The 13,289-nt window shown below is 33.0% G+C and overlaps 1 pseudogene; it reads right to left on the bottom strand.

Annotated features, from left to right (window-relative positions):
• Positions 1-3,666: 3,666 nt before the first annotated feature.
• Positions 3,667-4,435, bottom strand: LOC100925858 (annotated as a pseudogene).
• Positions 4,436-13,289: the final 8,854 nt, after the last annotated feature.

Below are 13,289 nucleotides of genomic sequence, written 5' to 3'. Positions count from 1 at the left end.
GTGCTTCCAGTCAGTCAAAGACTGGCAGTACCCTTTTATTATCTATCTAGTTGTGTTAGGTATCTCCTCCTTGGTTTTTGTTCTAAATTTCCTCTCCCAAAGAACATTATTTTTAGTAGGAGAAAAATATATGAACATTGAACTTATCTACTTTCTTTCCATTATTGGTCATTATTGTCCTATTGATTCTAAGATGTAGTCATCTCCCAAACATAGCTAAAAGGCCTTTTTCTTTTCTCTTTAGCTATTCTTACCAGCTTTATTCTGAGCTTTAGCTATTCTGAAATATCATTCCTACTCTCATATATCTTCAATTTTTTTTCTTATTACTTCTCTCCCTAATGCCTACAGATTGTCCATGTCTATCCCAATCTTAAAAAATAAAACAAAAACCTCATTTAATCATTCAGTCCCAACTATCATAATATATCTTTTCTGCCCTGTGAAGCAAAAATACTTGAGAATTGATTTTTCTTGTGTAGCATGATAATTGCATAAATATGCACACATAATTGGATTTAACATATTTTAACATGTTTAACATATATTGAGTTACTTGCCATCTAAACGAGGTGAAAAGGAAAGGGGGAAATTTTGGAATTTTTTTGGCAGAAGTATTCCAACCAAACTCAAACTGCTTCTGATGACTTGCCTGCTCTTAGATTCTGCTCATACTATATGATAGCTACATTCATTTCATTTGTTCAAATGCACCAAAAAAATTTTACTTGTCAAAAACCATAAAATTTTCATAAAACCTTAGGGACTACATTGTTTAAAACAAGGAACTTAAAAGTACAATTGAAATATAAAGTGGAAATCAAAAAAAAAAATCTGTTTTTGGACAAAAGTGTGAATGTTTCCTACTAAAATATACCCCAAAAAAAACCCTAAAGCTAGTAGCTCAAACCTCAAAAAGACATATTTCAGCAGGTGTTTTTTAAAAGAATTATATAATGAAACCTTTGACCAACCATTATGGCAATGAGTAGGAAATGATGTATAGAAGTAGATGAGCTCAGCTAAACTTTTATTCCATTGTGAGTACTTGTATGGTACTGTTTAGGTGGTGAGAAACAAAGGATTGAGGATCTAGTCAGAAATGAAGAAGGAAAAATATACTAATCTTTTGGCATAATCCACTAAACAACTCTCTGATGATATCTATGATGAGTCAATATCAACCTAGTATAGAGATAAGTAGATAGACTTTAAATAAAACATCTAAGCATCCCATTCATCCAATATGTTTCTACTCTTAAAAAGAATTACATTAAAATAGAGGGAGAAAGGTATCTCCAATTAAGTAATCCCAAAAACTTATTTAAAAAAATTTTTAAATCTGCAAAATGAAAACATATAGGATTTTCTAAGCACATAAATTTTGGTTTCCCCTTGAGATACATATTTTAACAACATATGTAATTAATAGCTTCCTCAATTTCTACCCTTCTTTGCCAAAAAGTCTAATTTTTTACCTAATACAATTTTCCCTTTCTAACAATTTTTATATTCTGAGAATTATGTTATTTGGTATTGTTTAAGTCTACATACACTCAATCTGACCTTAAAATGTAATAAAATAAACCCAGTGTTTTTGTGTATGTTGATGTTACTTTTTAAGGAAAAAAATTGATCAAATTTATGAGACATTATTTATAAAATATGGTTTGTTTGTAAATGGAATTTTTAAATGATCAAAGGAGATCTCTCCATATATCTCTATATTTCCCCTATGGCTATCTCACTGAAATAAGTACATTTATTCTAAAGTCTTTTCAAAATATTGGATATTATATTGGTTGCTTGCCATAAACATTTTGTAATCCACTCACAGTTATTATCTTGTGCAGTTAAGCACTAACTCAGAAATGACCAAATGTGAATATACAAACAAAGAACAATCAGCTATGTTTAGGTATTATATAGCTTTTGAAACTCCTATATGTATTTTATGGCAAGCCAAACATTTCCATTTGGTTGGTAAAGATAACAGTGGAATTTTTTTTACCAAAACATGATTTCGTATATGCACACACATTTCATGTACATATGTAATTTGTCAGTGATGGCTGAATTATAACAAAGAAAAAAAATCAAATAAAATCTAAAACCCTAGATGCTGTTAGCAGGGAAACTGTGACACAGTAGTATAGAGGTACATGTCTATGTACTTTTTTTCATCTCATAAAGCTCTAAAAATTCACATTTAACTAAAAGTTGGGGGGGTGGAGAAGAAGGGGCAGAAGTATTCCAACCAAACTCAAACTGCTTCTGATGACTTGCCTGCTCTTAGATTCTGCTCATACTATATGATAGCTACATTCATTTCATTTGTTCAAATGCACCAAAAAATTTTTACTTGTCAAAAACCATAAAATTTTCATAAAACCTTAGGGACTACATTGTTTAACACTAGGTATACACTAGAGATAAGTGTCAGTATTAACAATACATTTCCTAAGAAAAACTAAGTCAAAGAAAAGATATAAAATACCAATGTTAAGATCCCATCCCATTCACTCTAGTTTTCCTCTTTAAAACAAATAATAGTTAAAACTTTCCTATACATATCACTCAATCACCCAAAAAAGTGGCCCCTACCTAAAAATATTCAATGTTGGTAGTTTAATATCTATTGCTTACAATGGAAATTTTGCCAGGAAAAACCCAATAGGAAAGAAAAGAAAAGAAAAGAAAATTCATCACCATTCAATATAGTTCTTTAATTACATGAGAAACTGAAAATTAGACACTATGAAAGTCTAACTCAAAATTCAAACCATACCTATAGTTGACTAGGGTTAATAAATTGTGATTGCCAACAAACAATTCTTTTTGAATGGAGGAAGGACATAGACTTTAGTTTTAGCAATTTAGGAAACAATAGAAGCTTAAACATTCTTCCTAATCCAAAGGAAAAGAAAATGTTGAGGAGGAAGGAAGGGAATAGGCTAAAGACAATTTAAAGATGCTTAAATCCCATTTAAGCTATATTTTTAATATGTTAATTTGTACCATATTCAAAAATACTAGTTTTTTTAACACAAAAAAATTTAAATATGTTTATTCTTTAATCTATACCAAGTAGAAATTATGTGTGGCTTATTATAACTATGCATCCAAGTAATTAAAATTTTATAAAACAATAGTTTTAACTAAAACTAAGTGAGAATTGGCATGCATGGCATGCACTGCTGCAGGAAAAAATGACAACTCACTTGCCTTCAAAAAATTGATTTCTTAAACAGAAATGTTATACTGGCAATTGTTGCTCCTGACAATAATGTTCCAAAAATTCTTCAGTTTTGTTTTCTGAAATTCTACATTTGAAACCAAATAAAGAAATAAAAGATTCCATTTTTAAAAACTGATGAAAATGTTTCACAAAATTATTTTTACTATCCATTTCTGCAGCAATAATCTATAGTTGAAGTTTTTTAATATATATATATATATACAAAATTTAAACAGCAATATATACATAATAAAAATGCAAAGAATACAATGCTACACAGCAAGCATCATTGGTTAGTTAAATAGAAAATACCACAACTCTCTGAAGAAGGAATACAGCATGCACTTTGATAAAACAGCAATTTATGGCTAATAGTTGACAGAACTATACTCAAAGAAACTCTTGAGCTACTGTAAATAGTTACAATCTTATGTCATTTCTTTCTCCTTTTATCTCTCCAAAAGTTCATTCAACAAAACTGGCCATGCTCCATCTTCATCATGGTTGCTAAAGTCAAGATTAATTATTCTATTAAACTCTAACAGCATGCACCATTGATCTTTGTTTACAATTCTGTATTTTGATTGCTCTAAGGATTGATAAAATGCTGGAAAATGGGGCCAGCCTTTTCCTAACAGTCCTGATACACTTGATAATATTGATGTCTAAGCTTTGTCGGTTCTTTTCCCAGGCAAACTCAAATGCATATCTGTAAATAAATTTGAAATCTACATGCTCAAGTAATTCAAAAAACTTAATTTCTTTGTTGAATCACATTGCAAAGATATTATTTCTTTTAAATCCATGTTCTATGCACTCATTTCCAAGTTAATGCAAACATGAGTACATTTTAAGGTTTTACTCCAATGTCTTTCTTTCTCCAAGCTTTCAGGGCCTGGACTAGAACATCATCAGTCCCTGCATAGTCACAGAACCACTCCAAGCATCTCTTACTTGAAAACGTTTCTTCCTCAGTCGTTATTCTAGCTGAATCATATTTCCTATACTTACTACTGTATCTACTTTTCTTTGCAAGTAAATCATATCCAGCAGTGGATTTTCTCTTTTTTCTTGATGGCATTACTTTGCTAATGCAGTCTGATAAACTGCAAAATTCAAGACTTCCCATTTGATGATTGTTTTGCTCAATGTCTTCCATTAAACTCTACTTATTAAGTGTGTGGTCTATCTTGTCAATATTTGTCACTGTTGAGAGATGAAAATTAAACTGAAAATTGACAGTGGCAACATCCAAATGCATTTGTATTCGATTCCTCCACCATTCCATCAGTCCAGGCCTAAGTCCTCTGCCTCCTAATGCTCCTGGCAGCTCACCCTTTTAACACTTTGGGTCAACCTAACCTCTCAAAGACTCTCTTTTCTCTAGGCTTTTGGACATCATAGTCTCTTCTGATGTCCTACTAACCATTCCTCATTTTCCTTTGTCATGACTTCTCACTGTGGGTTTCTCTCAGAATTATGATCTAGGTCTTCTCTTCCCTATAAACTTTATGATCTCATTAGCTCCTGTGTTTTAAGTACCATTTTTATACTAATTCTCAAAGCTACCTAATTAGCCCTAATCTATCTGCTGACTCCTACTCTCATATCCAACTGTGTATTGCACATTTTGGACTGGATGGCTCAAAGACATTTTCAACTCAACATAGATAAAAATGAAATCATTATCTTTTCCCCTAAACCTTCCCCTTTTGTAAACTTCCTATTATAATTAAGGTAACCTTAACTCTCCCCTTCTCCTTCAACTTTCATCTTTTATCTTCAGAATGGCTTTCTTAAAATTCACATGCTCATCTTGAGCTGACCTCTACAAAATTTTAAGCCATGGCATCTTACCTAACATTTCTCTGCAATATCTTGAAATCTTTCCCTTTAAATCTAGGTTACATGGCAGAACTTGTCTCTGTTTATGTATTAAAAATTCTTAGAAAGAGGGATTACTTGTTCCCAAAGTTCTCATTATTTCCACTCTGGCCAAAAGTCCACTTTAGTAGTGAGAATGGGAGTCAGGATATAATTTCTTCTCAAAGTATCCTACCCTTTATGAAGTATGAGCCTATCATTTGAAAGTTAAGAAAGTAAGAGACTAAGAGCTTTGAGAAATATCCCAATAAATTCAATGACTCAACACTGTGGTGTTATGCTTTTATATAAAACTTCTAAACTACTTCATATATTCATCATTTATTTCCTCTTTTGGTATTGCTATGACAATATGTTTTCTGCTTCTAACTCCACTGATCTCGCACAAATGCTATCCACTTTTCTTCTTCCTTCTGGTTACTGAATTTCACTGCATGAGTATATTTCTTAATATTCAAGATCACATCTATAACCTTCTAGAGATATATTTCAATACTGCATTTTATCCTACCATATCTCAATAATATCTATAAGGTCAAATTTATCTCTGGATTATAATCTCTAGTGCACCTTCTTTGTTGCTATATTTATACATGACACATTTCATTTTTGTTTATTAAAATTATTTTCAATTTAATTTGATTTTCAATTCGGAATTTTCTCCCTCCTTCCCCTTCCCCACTCATTGATAAAAATTGTAACCAAAAATATGTTACAAATATGTACAGTTGTACAAAGCAAATATCAACATTAGCCATGTTCTTTCCCTCCCCCACACAAAAAAAGGAAAAGGAAAAAAAAAAAGGAAAATATGCTTAACTCTAAATTATGAACCCAATAGTTCTCTATTTGAAAGTAGATATTATGAGAACTTTGAAATTGTGGTTGAGTCATTGTTGATCAGAGTTCTAATAACCCATGGGCTAACTTCCTCCCTCAATTTTGCTTTCATATTTTGAGCTAGAATTCACACTAGCCTAATATTATTTTAGCAATCATGATAGCAAAGGATGTTTTATAGTGATGATTTTTCTTCTAAACATCAGAGCAAATCTATATTCTGTGGCATTTCAGTTTTATTGTACAACAATTATGTCTGTTTTGTTTTCCTTGAGTATATCTAAACATTTGTAACATCTACTGATGTCTTCAATTTCTTATAGCTATAAGAAAGCAGCTAGATGGTACAGTGGATAGAGAACTTTCATGAAGAGTCAGGAAAATCTGAACAAAGGAAGTCAAGAAGATCAAATATGACCTCAATTACTTTCTAGCTATATGATCTTAGGCAAATCACCCAATATTAAGATTTATCTCAATTCCCTCATTTGTAAAATGGGATTGATAATAGCACTTACCTTCAGAGTTGTGGAAAGGCTAAAATGAGATAATCTTTGTAACTTTTACAAATCTTAAATTATTATATAAATACTAATTATTTTAGTATTAGATTTATTGTGCCAAATTTGCCTATAATATATATATATATATATATATATATATTTAAGACTTGTAAAATACCTTACATACCTCATTTTAATTTCATATTAATACTGTGGTGTAGTTATTACTATCCTCATTTTACAGATGTGGAAATTAAGATTCAGAGAGGTTAAATCACTATCTGTGATAATAGAGTGACACAGATAGTTCAGTGCTCTGTTTCACTTCATAGTATAGCATAAAGTATTCTTTTATTTTTCCTGTATTTATTTCTTCTGAGTTTCAGTTGTATGCATTATATTATTGTGCTGTTATCATGTTGTACTTAGGTTTTTGAGGACCCCTCCCCAACAACAACAACAATAAATAGCAGATGATCTTCAATATGGACAAGTACATTGTGAGATACTTAGGGGAAAATAATTAAAATTACAACTATTAGATTGTGAGCTTTGAGTTTTCAATGAACTCACTCTGGATTGTTTCCTGAAGACCATGATTGGTGTGTTAATGTAACCAAATTTTCTGGACATCATTAAGAACATTGGAGATAACAATTTCCTATCTACCATAGGACAAAACTATTGCATGCATATTGACTAGACTGCTGTATGTTGGCCCTCAAAAAAAAAAAAATTGGAGTAGGGTAACTATTCCTCATTGTACTACTATCATATTCTTACCAATTGTGTGATGCTGGGCAAGTTGCTTCACCTCTATCTCAGTTATTTTCATCTGCAAAATGAGACTGAAAAGAACACCTGCTTCCTAAGGGTATTGCTACCAAAAAAAAAAAAAAAAAAGGAGACAGAATGTTTTCAAAGTGCTTTAAAAACCTAAAGTACAATAAATGCTAACTATTATTATCATTATTATTGTTATAATATTTGGTGAACAGGTCCATATTTACATTAGTCCTGGTGTTCATCATTATATATATATATATATATATATATATATATATATAAAATCTTGAAAACATTTGATCTTAATACTTCTCCCTTCTAGATAGTAGAGTTCTAGTCTCTTTTTTGTATTTTTTCTATCCTTTTAAGAATAGATTAAATCTATGTATGTTACATCTTGAATAAAAGATATTGATGAATAAAACATGGGTAGACTTGCATGAAAGAAGGAAGCGTGAAGGGAACAGAACCAAAAGGATGTTATGTTCAGTAAAAACTTATTGTTTTAAGAACCACCTTGAGTTGCTAAGTCATTTTCACTATTATAAATACCCAAATTAACTGCAAAGGATGTGTGAGGGAAGCCACTATCTTCCTTCAGAAAAAGGACAGATAAATAAAAGTATATATAGAATGATTTTACATAAATATAAACAAATTTACATAAATAATAATTAAACTATCTAAACAATAATAAATAATTATTCTTAAAATAATTAAATAAATTATTTTTATAATTGTTTTTGCATGAATTTGTATATTGTGGCCATCTCTAGGATGGGAGTTGGGATGAAAGGGGGGGGAAAGAAAGTTATATGACAAGTTAATTATATATTTCAAAAGACTAGAAAGTTGTACATAATAGATTTGTAGCTTCGTGTATAATCATCTTTTTTTCTATTCTACTATGCTATGGAAATGATCATTTTTTTTCTTAAGTTTAGAATAAAATAAATAATAAGTAAAAATCACCTTAATAAAATAAGTGACTTTTATATATGGCTTAAAGTTTCCAAAATGCTTTACAACATTGCCTAATACAACAAGCCTGTGTGAACTAAGTACTATTATGATAGTACTTAGTTCCCCTTTTTCAAAAAAGGAAACTGAGGCTCAGAGTAATAGAGTGACACAGATAGTACATGTTTGAGGTAGGATTTGAATTGAGATCTGATATCCTTCTTTATTATAAAACCAGTTATATCAGATTACCTAGCCCAATTCTGGCATTTTATACAGTTCTAAAAGGGCTATCCAAGGTCACATAGCTTTTAAGTGAGATCATTTTAGTTACCCCATTCCAATTCTACCTTTTCTTTAAGGCCCAATAAAAACTACACACAACAGTCCAGATATCAATATGTATGCAATGGCTTTGTACTAAGATAGGTAGAAAATTATTTTTTGTTGCATTTCCAATTCATATTAATGATGCCTAGCAAATTTGGTTACATCAATACACCAGTCACAGTCTTTTAGGAAACAATTGAGAATGACTCCATGGAAATCTCAAAACTCATAATCTGATAATTATCATTTGAATAGTATATCACACTGTACTTGAGAAGCCCATACATCATTGGCTGAACTATTGAGCCTTATTGAGAAGAATCATAATAATTGTAGTTACATAGTAATAGTAATTACAAATAGGTGCTGGTGCATTGCTTTCTCTCACCTACTTATTTTTATGACCAGGGCATCCATGTATAGGAGCACTGGTTGAGCTCAGTTGAGTACCCTATAGCCATTCAACATAATACAATACAACAAACATTTATCACGCCCTACTATGTGCCTACTAAGCACTAGAGATGCAATTAACAAAAATACTCTGCCTTCAAGGAGGCATAATCTAATAGGGAGAGACAAAAGAAAAAGTGGCAAGGAAATTGAGGGGAGACCAGGAGTACCCAACACCTTGTACTGTGATGTTGAAGATGGGCAGAGCAACAGACACAGAGTGGAGCAAACAAAAAGTCCAATTCCTGTCCTCAGTAATAGGAAGGCATGGAGAAGAGTTTGTTTCTCCACCTTTCCAGCCCTCTAATGAGAGGAATGAGGAAGCTGACAGAAGTAGTGTCAATCAAGGCTTGAATAAGCAGCCTGATAAGGAGATAATTAACCTGGAAGAGACATCCTCTTCTGTGGAGTTAAAATCAGTCAAGGCAACAAATGCAGAGCTGAGTTCCAGTTTAACCTGAGACTGCTCCTAGTTGTTTGACCCTGCATAAGACATTTAAGTCCCCTTTCCCTCAGTTTCCTCTTTTGTAAAATGGGGATGATAATATCACCTTGCCTGCCAAAGTTGTTGTGAGAATTAAATGAGATAATAATTGTAAAACATAAAACATAATGACTAAATAATAATGTGTAGAACACTGTTATATGTTCTACACATTATTATTTAGTCATTTCAGTCATGCCCCCCAGCTCTTCCTGACTCCATTTAGGCTTTTCTTGGCAATGATACTGGAGTGATTTGCCATTTCCTTCTCCAGATCATTTTATAGATGAGGATATGAGTCAAACAGAGTTAAATAACTTGACCTGGATCCCACAGCTATTAAGTGTCTGAAATCAGATTTGAACTCAAGTTCTACTGACTCTAGATCTAGTGCTCTATCCAGTATGCCACCAAGCTACTTAACACATAGTAAACATTATATAAATATTTAATAATAATGTTGTTATTAAATATTGGAGTTTGGATTTTCAGGTAGAGGTGAAACCAAATAGGGTAGCAGTTACAAAGTACAAATATGAAACCAGAGAAAAGGTACCTAGTTTACAGAAGGATAGAGCCAGAGTTTTGCTCTTTAGTGGAATGTGCTTCCAACTGAGCTGACCTGATGCCATGTTTCTGATTAAACTCCCTTATTTAGGATTGAGTCTGCCTTTAAAAGGATATAGAGAAAGAGAGTAGCCAAAAATTGGTACTAGAATTTTAAATAATTTTGTATATCACTTGTTTTGTGGAAGGGGATAAGAATGAGTTCACTTTTATGCTTCATACAGCATACTACCAGGCCTTACTTAGTCAAGACTAAATACAATTGTTTATGCCAATAATCAATACCAATTGTTTTGCTCAACTCAAACAAGCTTAGACAATAGTGAAAATCAAAACAAAGCTCTGTATAAAGTACCTGTACTTGGAACTATAAAAGGTTTACAAACAGGGAAATTCATTATAGACTATAAGTCTAAGAGCCAAATTTAGAGATAGGTGTGCTCTGATTTCAAAGGTACACAGTAGTTTCTCCTCCCCCTGCTTAAAAAAAACAAAACCTGTAACATGTTCAGAAAAAATTTAAATGCACAAATAATAGCAAAAAGTTTTTCACTCAACAGAGAAAAATCTCAAAATGAAATTACCCCAGGAAAAGTGACAATAGGACATAAATGGCAAATACTTGTTTAAAATAGATTTTGATGAATGTAAAGTCTGACTAGCTCTCTGGAAGACCTCAGGATTAGCCAAAGTCTTGATCTTAGTAGAGGAGTGAGTGGCTGGTCAAAGATAGAGTCTGGAATTTGGTGTCTTCTCTTGCGTTTGTAGCTGAGAACTCTGGCTGAGAGCTGTGGCTGAAAGAGCTGAGGTTGAGAGAGCCTTCTGAGTCTGAGATTTCCTTTAAATATTCCAGTAGATTACATCACTACCTCACACTGAGCATGCCCAACTGTAGAACATTATATCACTCTATTACCCTAAGTATATGCCAACTAAATTGATTACATCATTACATTGCATTATGTGCTTAGAGAGCCATTATCTCACATTGAGTAGGTACTTAACTGTAGAGGGCCAGGAATTCTAGAGAAGCATACTTGAAAGAAGCTATTAACTCAGTGTAATTGATGAAAATGATGATTCTCTAGTTCACATATATCCTTAGTATTTAGCATGGTGATTCAATGGTTCTCTAGTTCACACATACATAGTATGCTGTAATGATGTAATTGTAATAGGGTATATAAGGGCTAAGAAGGACTGGAAAATCGACATTCTATCTTTGACCATTCTGGTGACTCTCCTACACTCCTCCACTAAGCTCAAGACTGGGCAGAATAAAAACTCTAGACTATATTCCTGACCATTCTCATGGTGTTTATCCTGCTGAGATCAAGGCCTGTCCAAAGGACCTCCAGAAAGCTAGTCTGGAACTATAAAAGATTTACAAACAGGGAAATTTATAACTATACTTAACTATAAATACCCTGCTATCCTAGATTTAAGTACACCTTTTCAGAGTTCCTGCCCTCTACATCTCCCGCTTTCTTTTGTTGTAGAACATAGGTGGTCACGCCCTCCCTGACTTCTCAGGAAGGGAAAAGTTTTCATTTCACCAAAGAGAAATGGGGAATCAAACCATATATTGTCAGCAGGTTTCCTCTGGGCTGAAATTGAAACAGATATACATAAATCCATTAGCATGAGAGGTATATTACACAAGCACATAGTAATATAACTCAGGGTAGTAATGATGACTCTCCCTAGAGTTAGTGCAGGCTCACTGTGATGTAACAAACATGAATTATACATGCAAGTAGTAATGTAACAAACAGTATGAATCAGCATGAGAGGAATCACACAGGCAAGTAATGATATAAAAAACAATATGAATATACATGTCCATAAGTTCTAGAAGGAGAGTATATAAATAACAATCACACATACACCTCTTTCAGCAGCAAGAGATAGTCCAAAACCAATCTGTTGTCCATTACTTCACATGTCATGGAATTCAATGATTCCTGAGGGTTTTAAAGCCCTGCAACAGTGTTAGCAAGATTTTTTTTTTTTTTTGATATTCATGAGTCATTTTCCATAACTGCCATGTTCTTTCAATGGTGGGTACAGTCAACGATGGAATCATCTGACATTTCTTGGGTCTTCTCTGCCTCTCACCAATGGACAAGGCAAATATGGCTCATTGGCAGCCATCTGATTCCTTCTCCATCTGTAGAGATACAAGCAAACCCTCTCCCCCACGCAGTGAATCTATCTGGTCCCTTCCATTCAACACTTTTTGGGTCTCTCCATATCACCTGGCAATTATCTAAAGATAGTGGAGCTGCTCACACTGGACACTGCCCTTCCAGTGGGTTATAAAACCTGTCTGCTGGACCCAATGCATCTTTATCAAAAACCAAAAAATTAATGGTATAGAGAGCTAAATTTAGAAGTTTTCTAGGGTTACCTGTGACTCCCCTTTTCTTTTGTTTTTGGAAGAAATATCTTGATGTCTCTATTTCTCCACTCTATTATTGTTTGTCCTTGAGGTTTAAAAGGTATGCTAGTGGTGTGTAAAATCTGATAGTGTGCACAAAAGTGTACAAAATGTTTAGAAGTAAATGCAGGTCCATTATCTATTTTTATTGCTTGTGGCACACCCATGATTGCAAAAGCTTATATAAGGAATTCAGTGACCACTCTAGCTATCTCTTTTGCTGCTGGTATTGCAAAGGTGAATCCTGAAAAGGTGTCTATTACAACATGGATAGAAGACAGACGACCAAAAGATTTATAATGGGTCACATCCATTTGCCAAATTTCATTGGGTCTCAAATCACGAGGGTTCTTCCCTGGAGGCAGTGTAGGAGCGTGGAAAGAAAGGCAAGCTGTATAGGCTTTTACTATGCTCCTAACTTCCACTCTTGTTATTCCAAATTGTAAACGTAAATTTCCGGCAGCCTGATGATATTTAGAATAAGATTTTTGGGCTGCCTGAAATAAAGGAGTATTGGCTAACATGGTTAGAAGGCATCTGCCTTTGAATTTCCATAAAAACAGGACCTGGAAGTCCACTATGAGAGTGGACATGCAAGATATAAATCTTACCTGGATGCTTTCTCACTTGCTCTTGAAGTTCCTTAAAGAGCTGATATATATTAGAAGCTACAAATTTTATTTGGGCTGTGGCAATTCTTTGTACCATACCTACTGAATAGGCTAAATCAGATATTATATTTACATCTCCTGGATAATAAATAAGAGCTAGTATGATTTCATACAATTCATTCTGCTGAGTGGA

The sequence above is a fragment of the Sarcophilus harrisii genome, chromosome 1 (genome assembly GCF_902635505.1).
Source record: "Sarcophilus harrisii chromosome 1, mSarHar1.11, whole genome shotgun sequence".
Classification (NCBI taxonomy): domain Eukaryota; kingdom Metazoa; phylum Chordata; class Mammalia; order Dasyuromorphia; family Dasyuridae; genus Sarcophilus; species Sarcophilus harrisii.
Note: the sequence above shows the minus strand (reverse complement) of the source record. Positions and strands in the feature narration are given on the sequence as shown.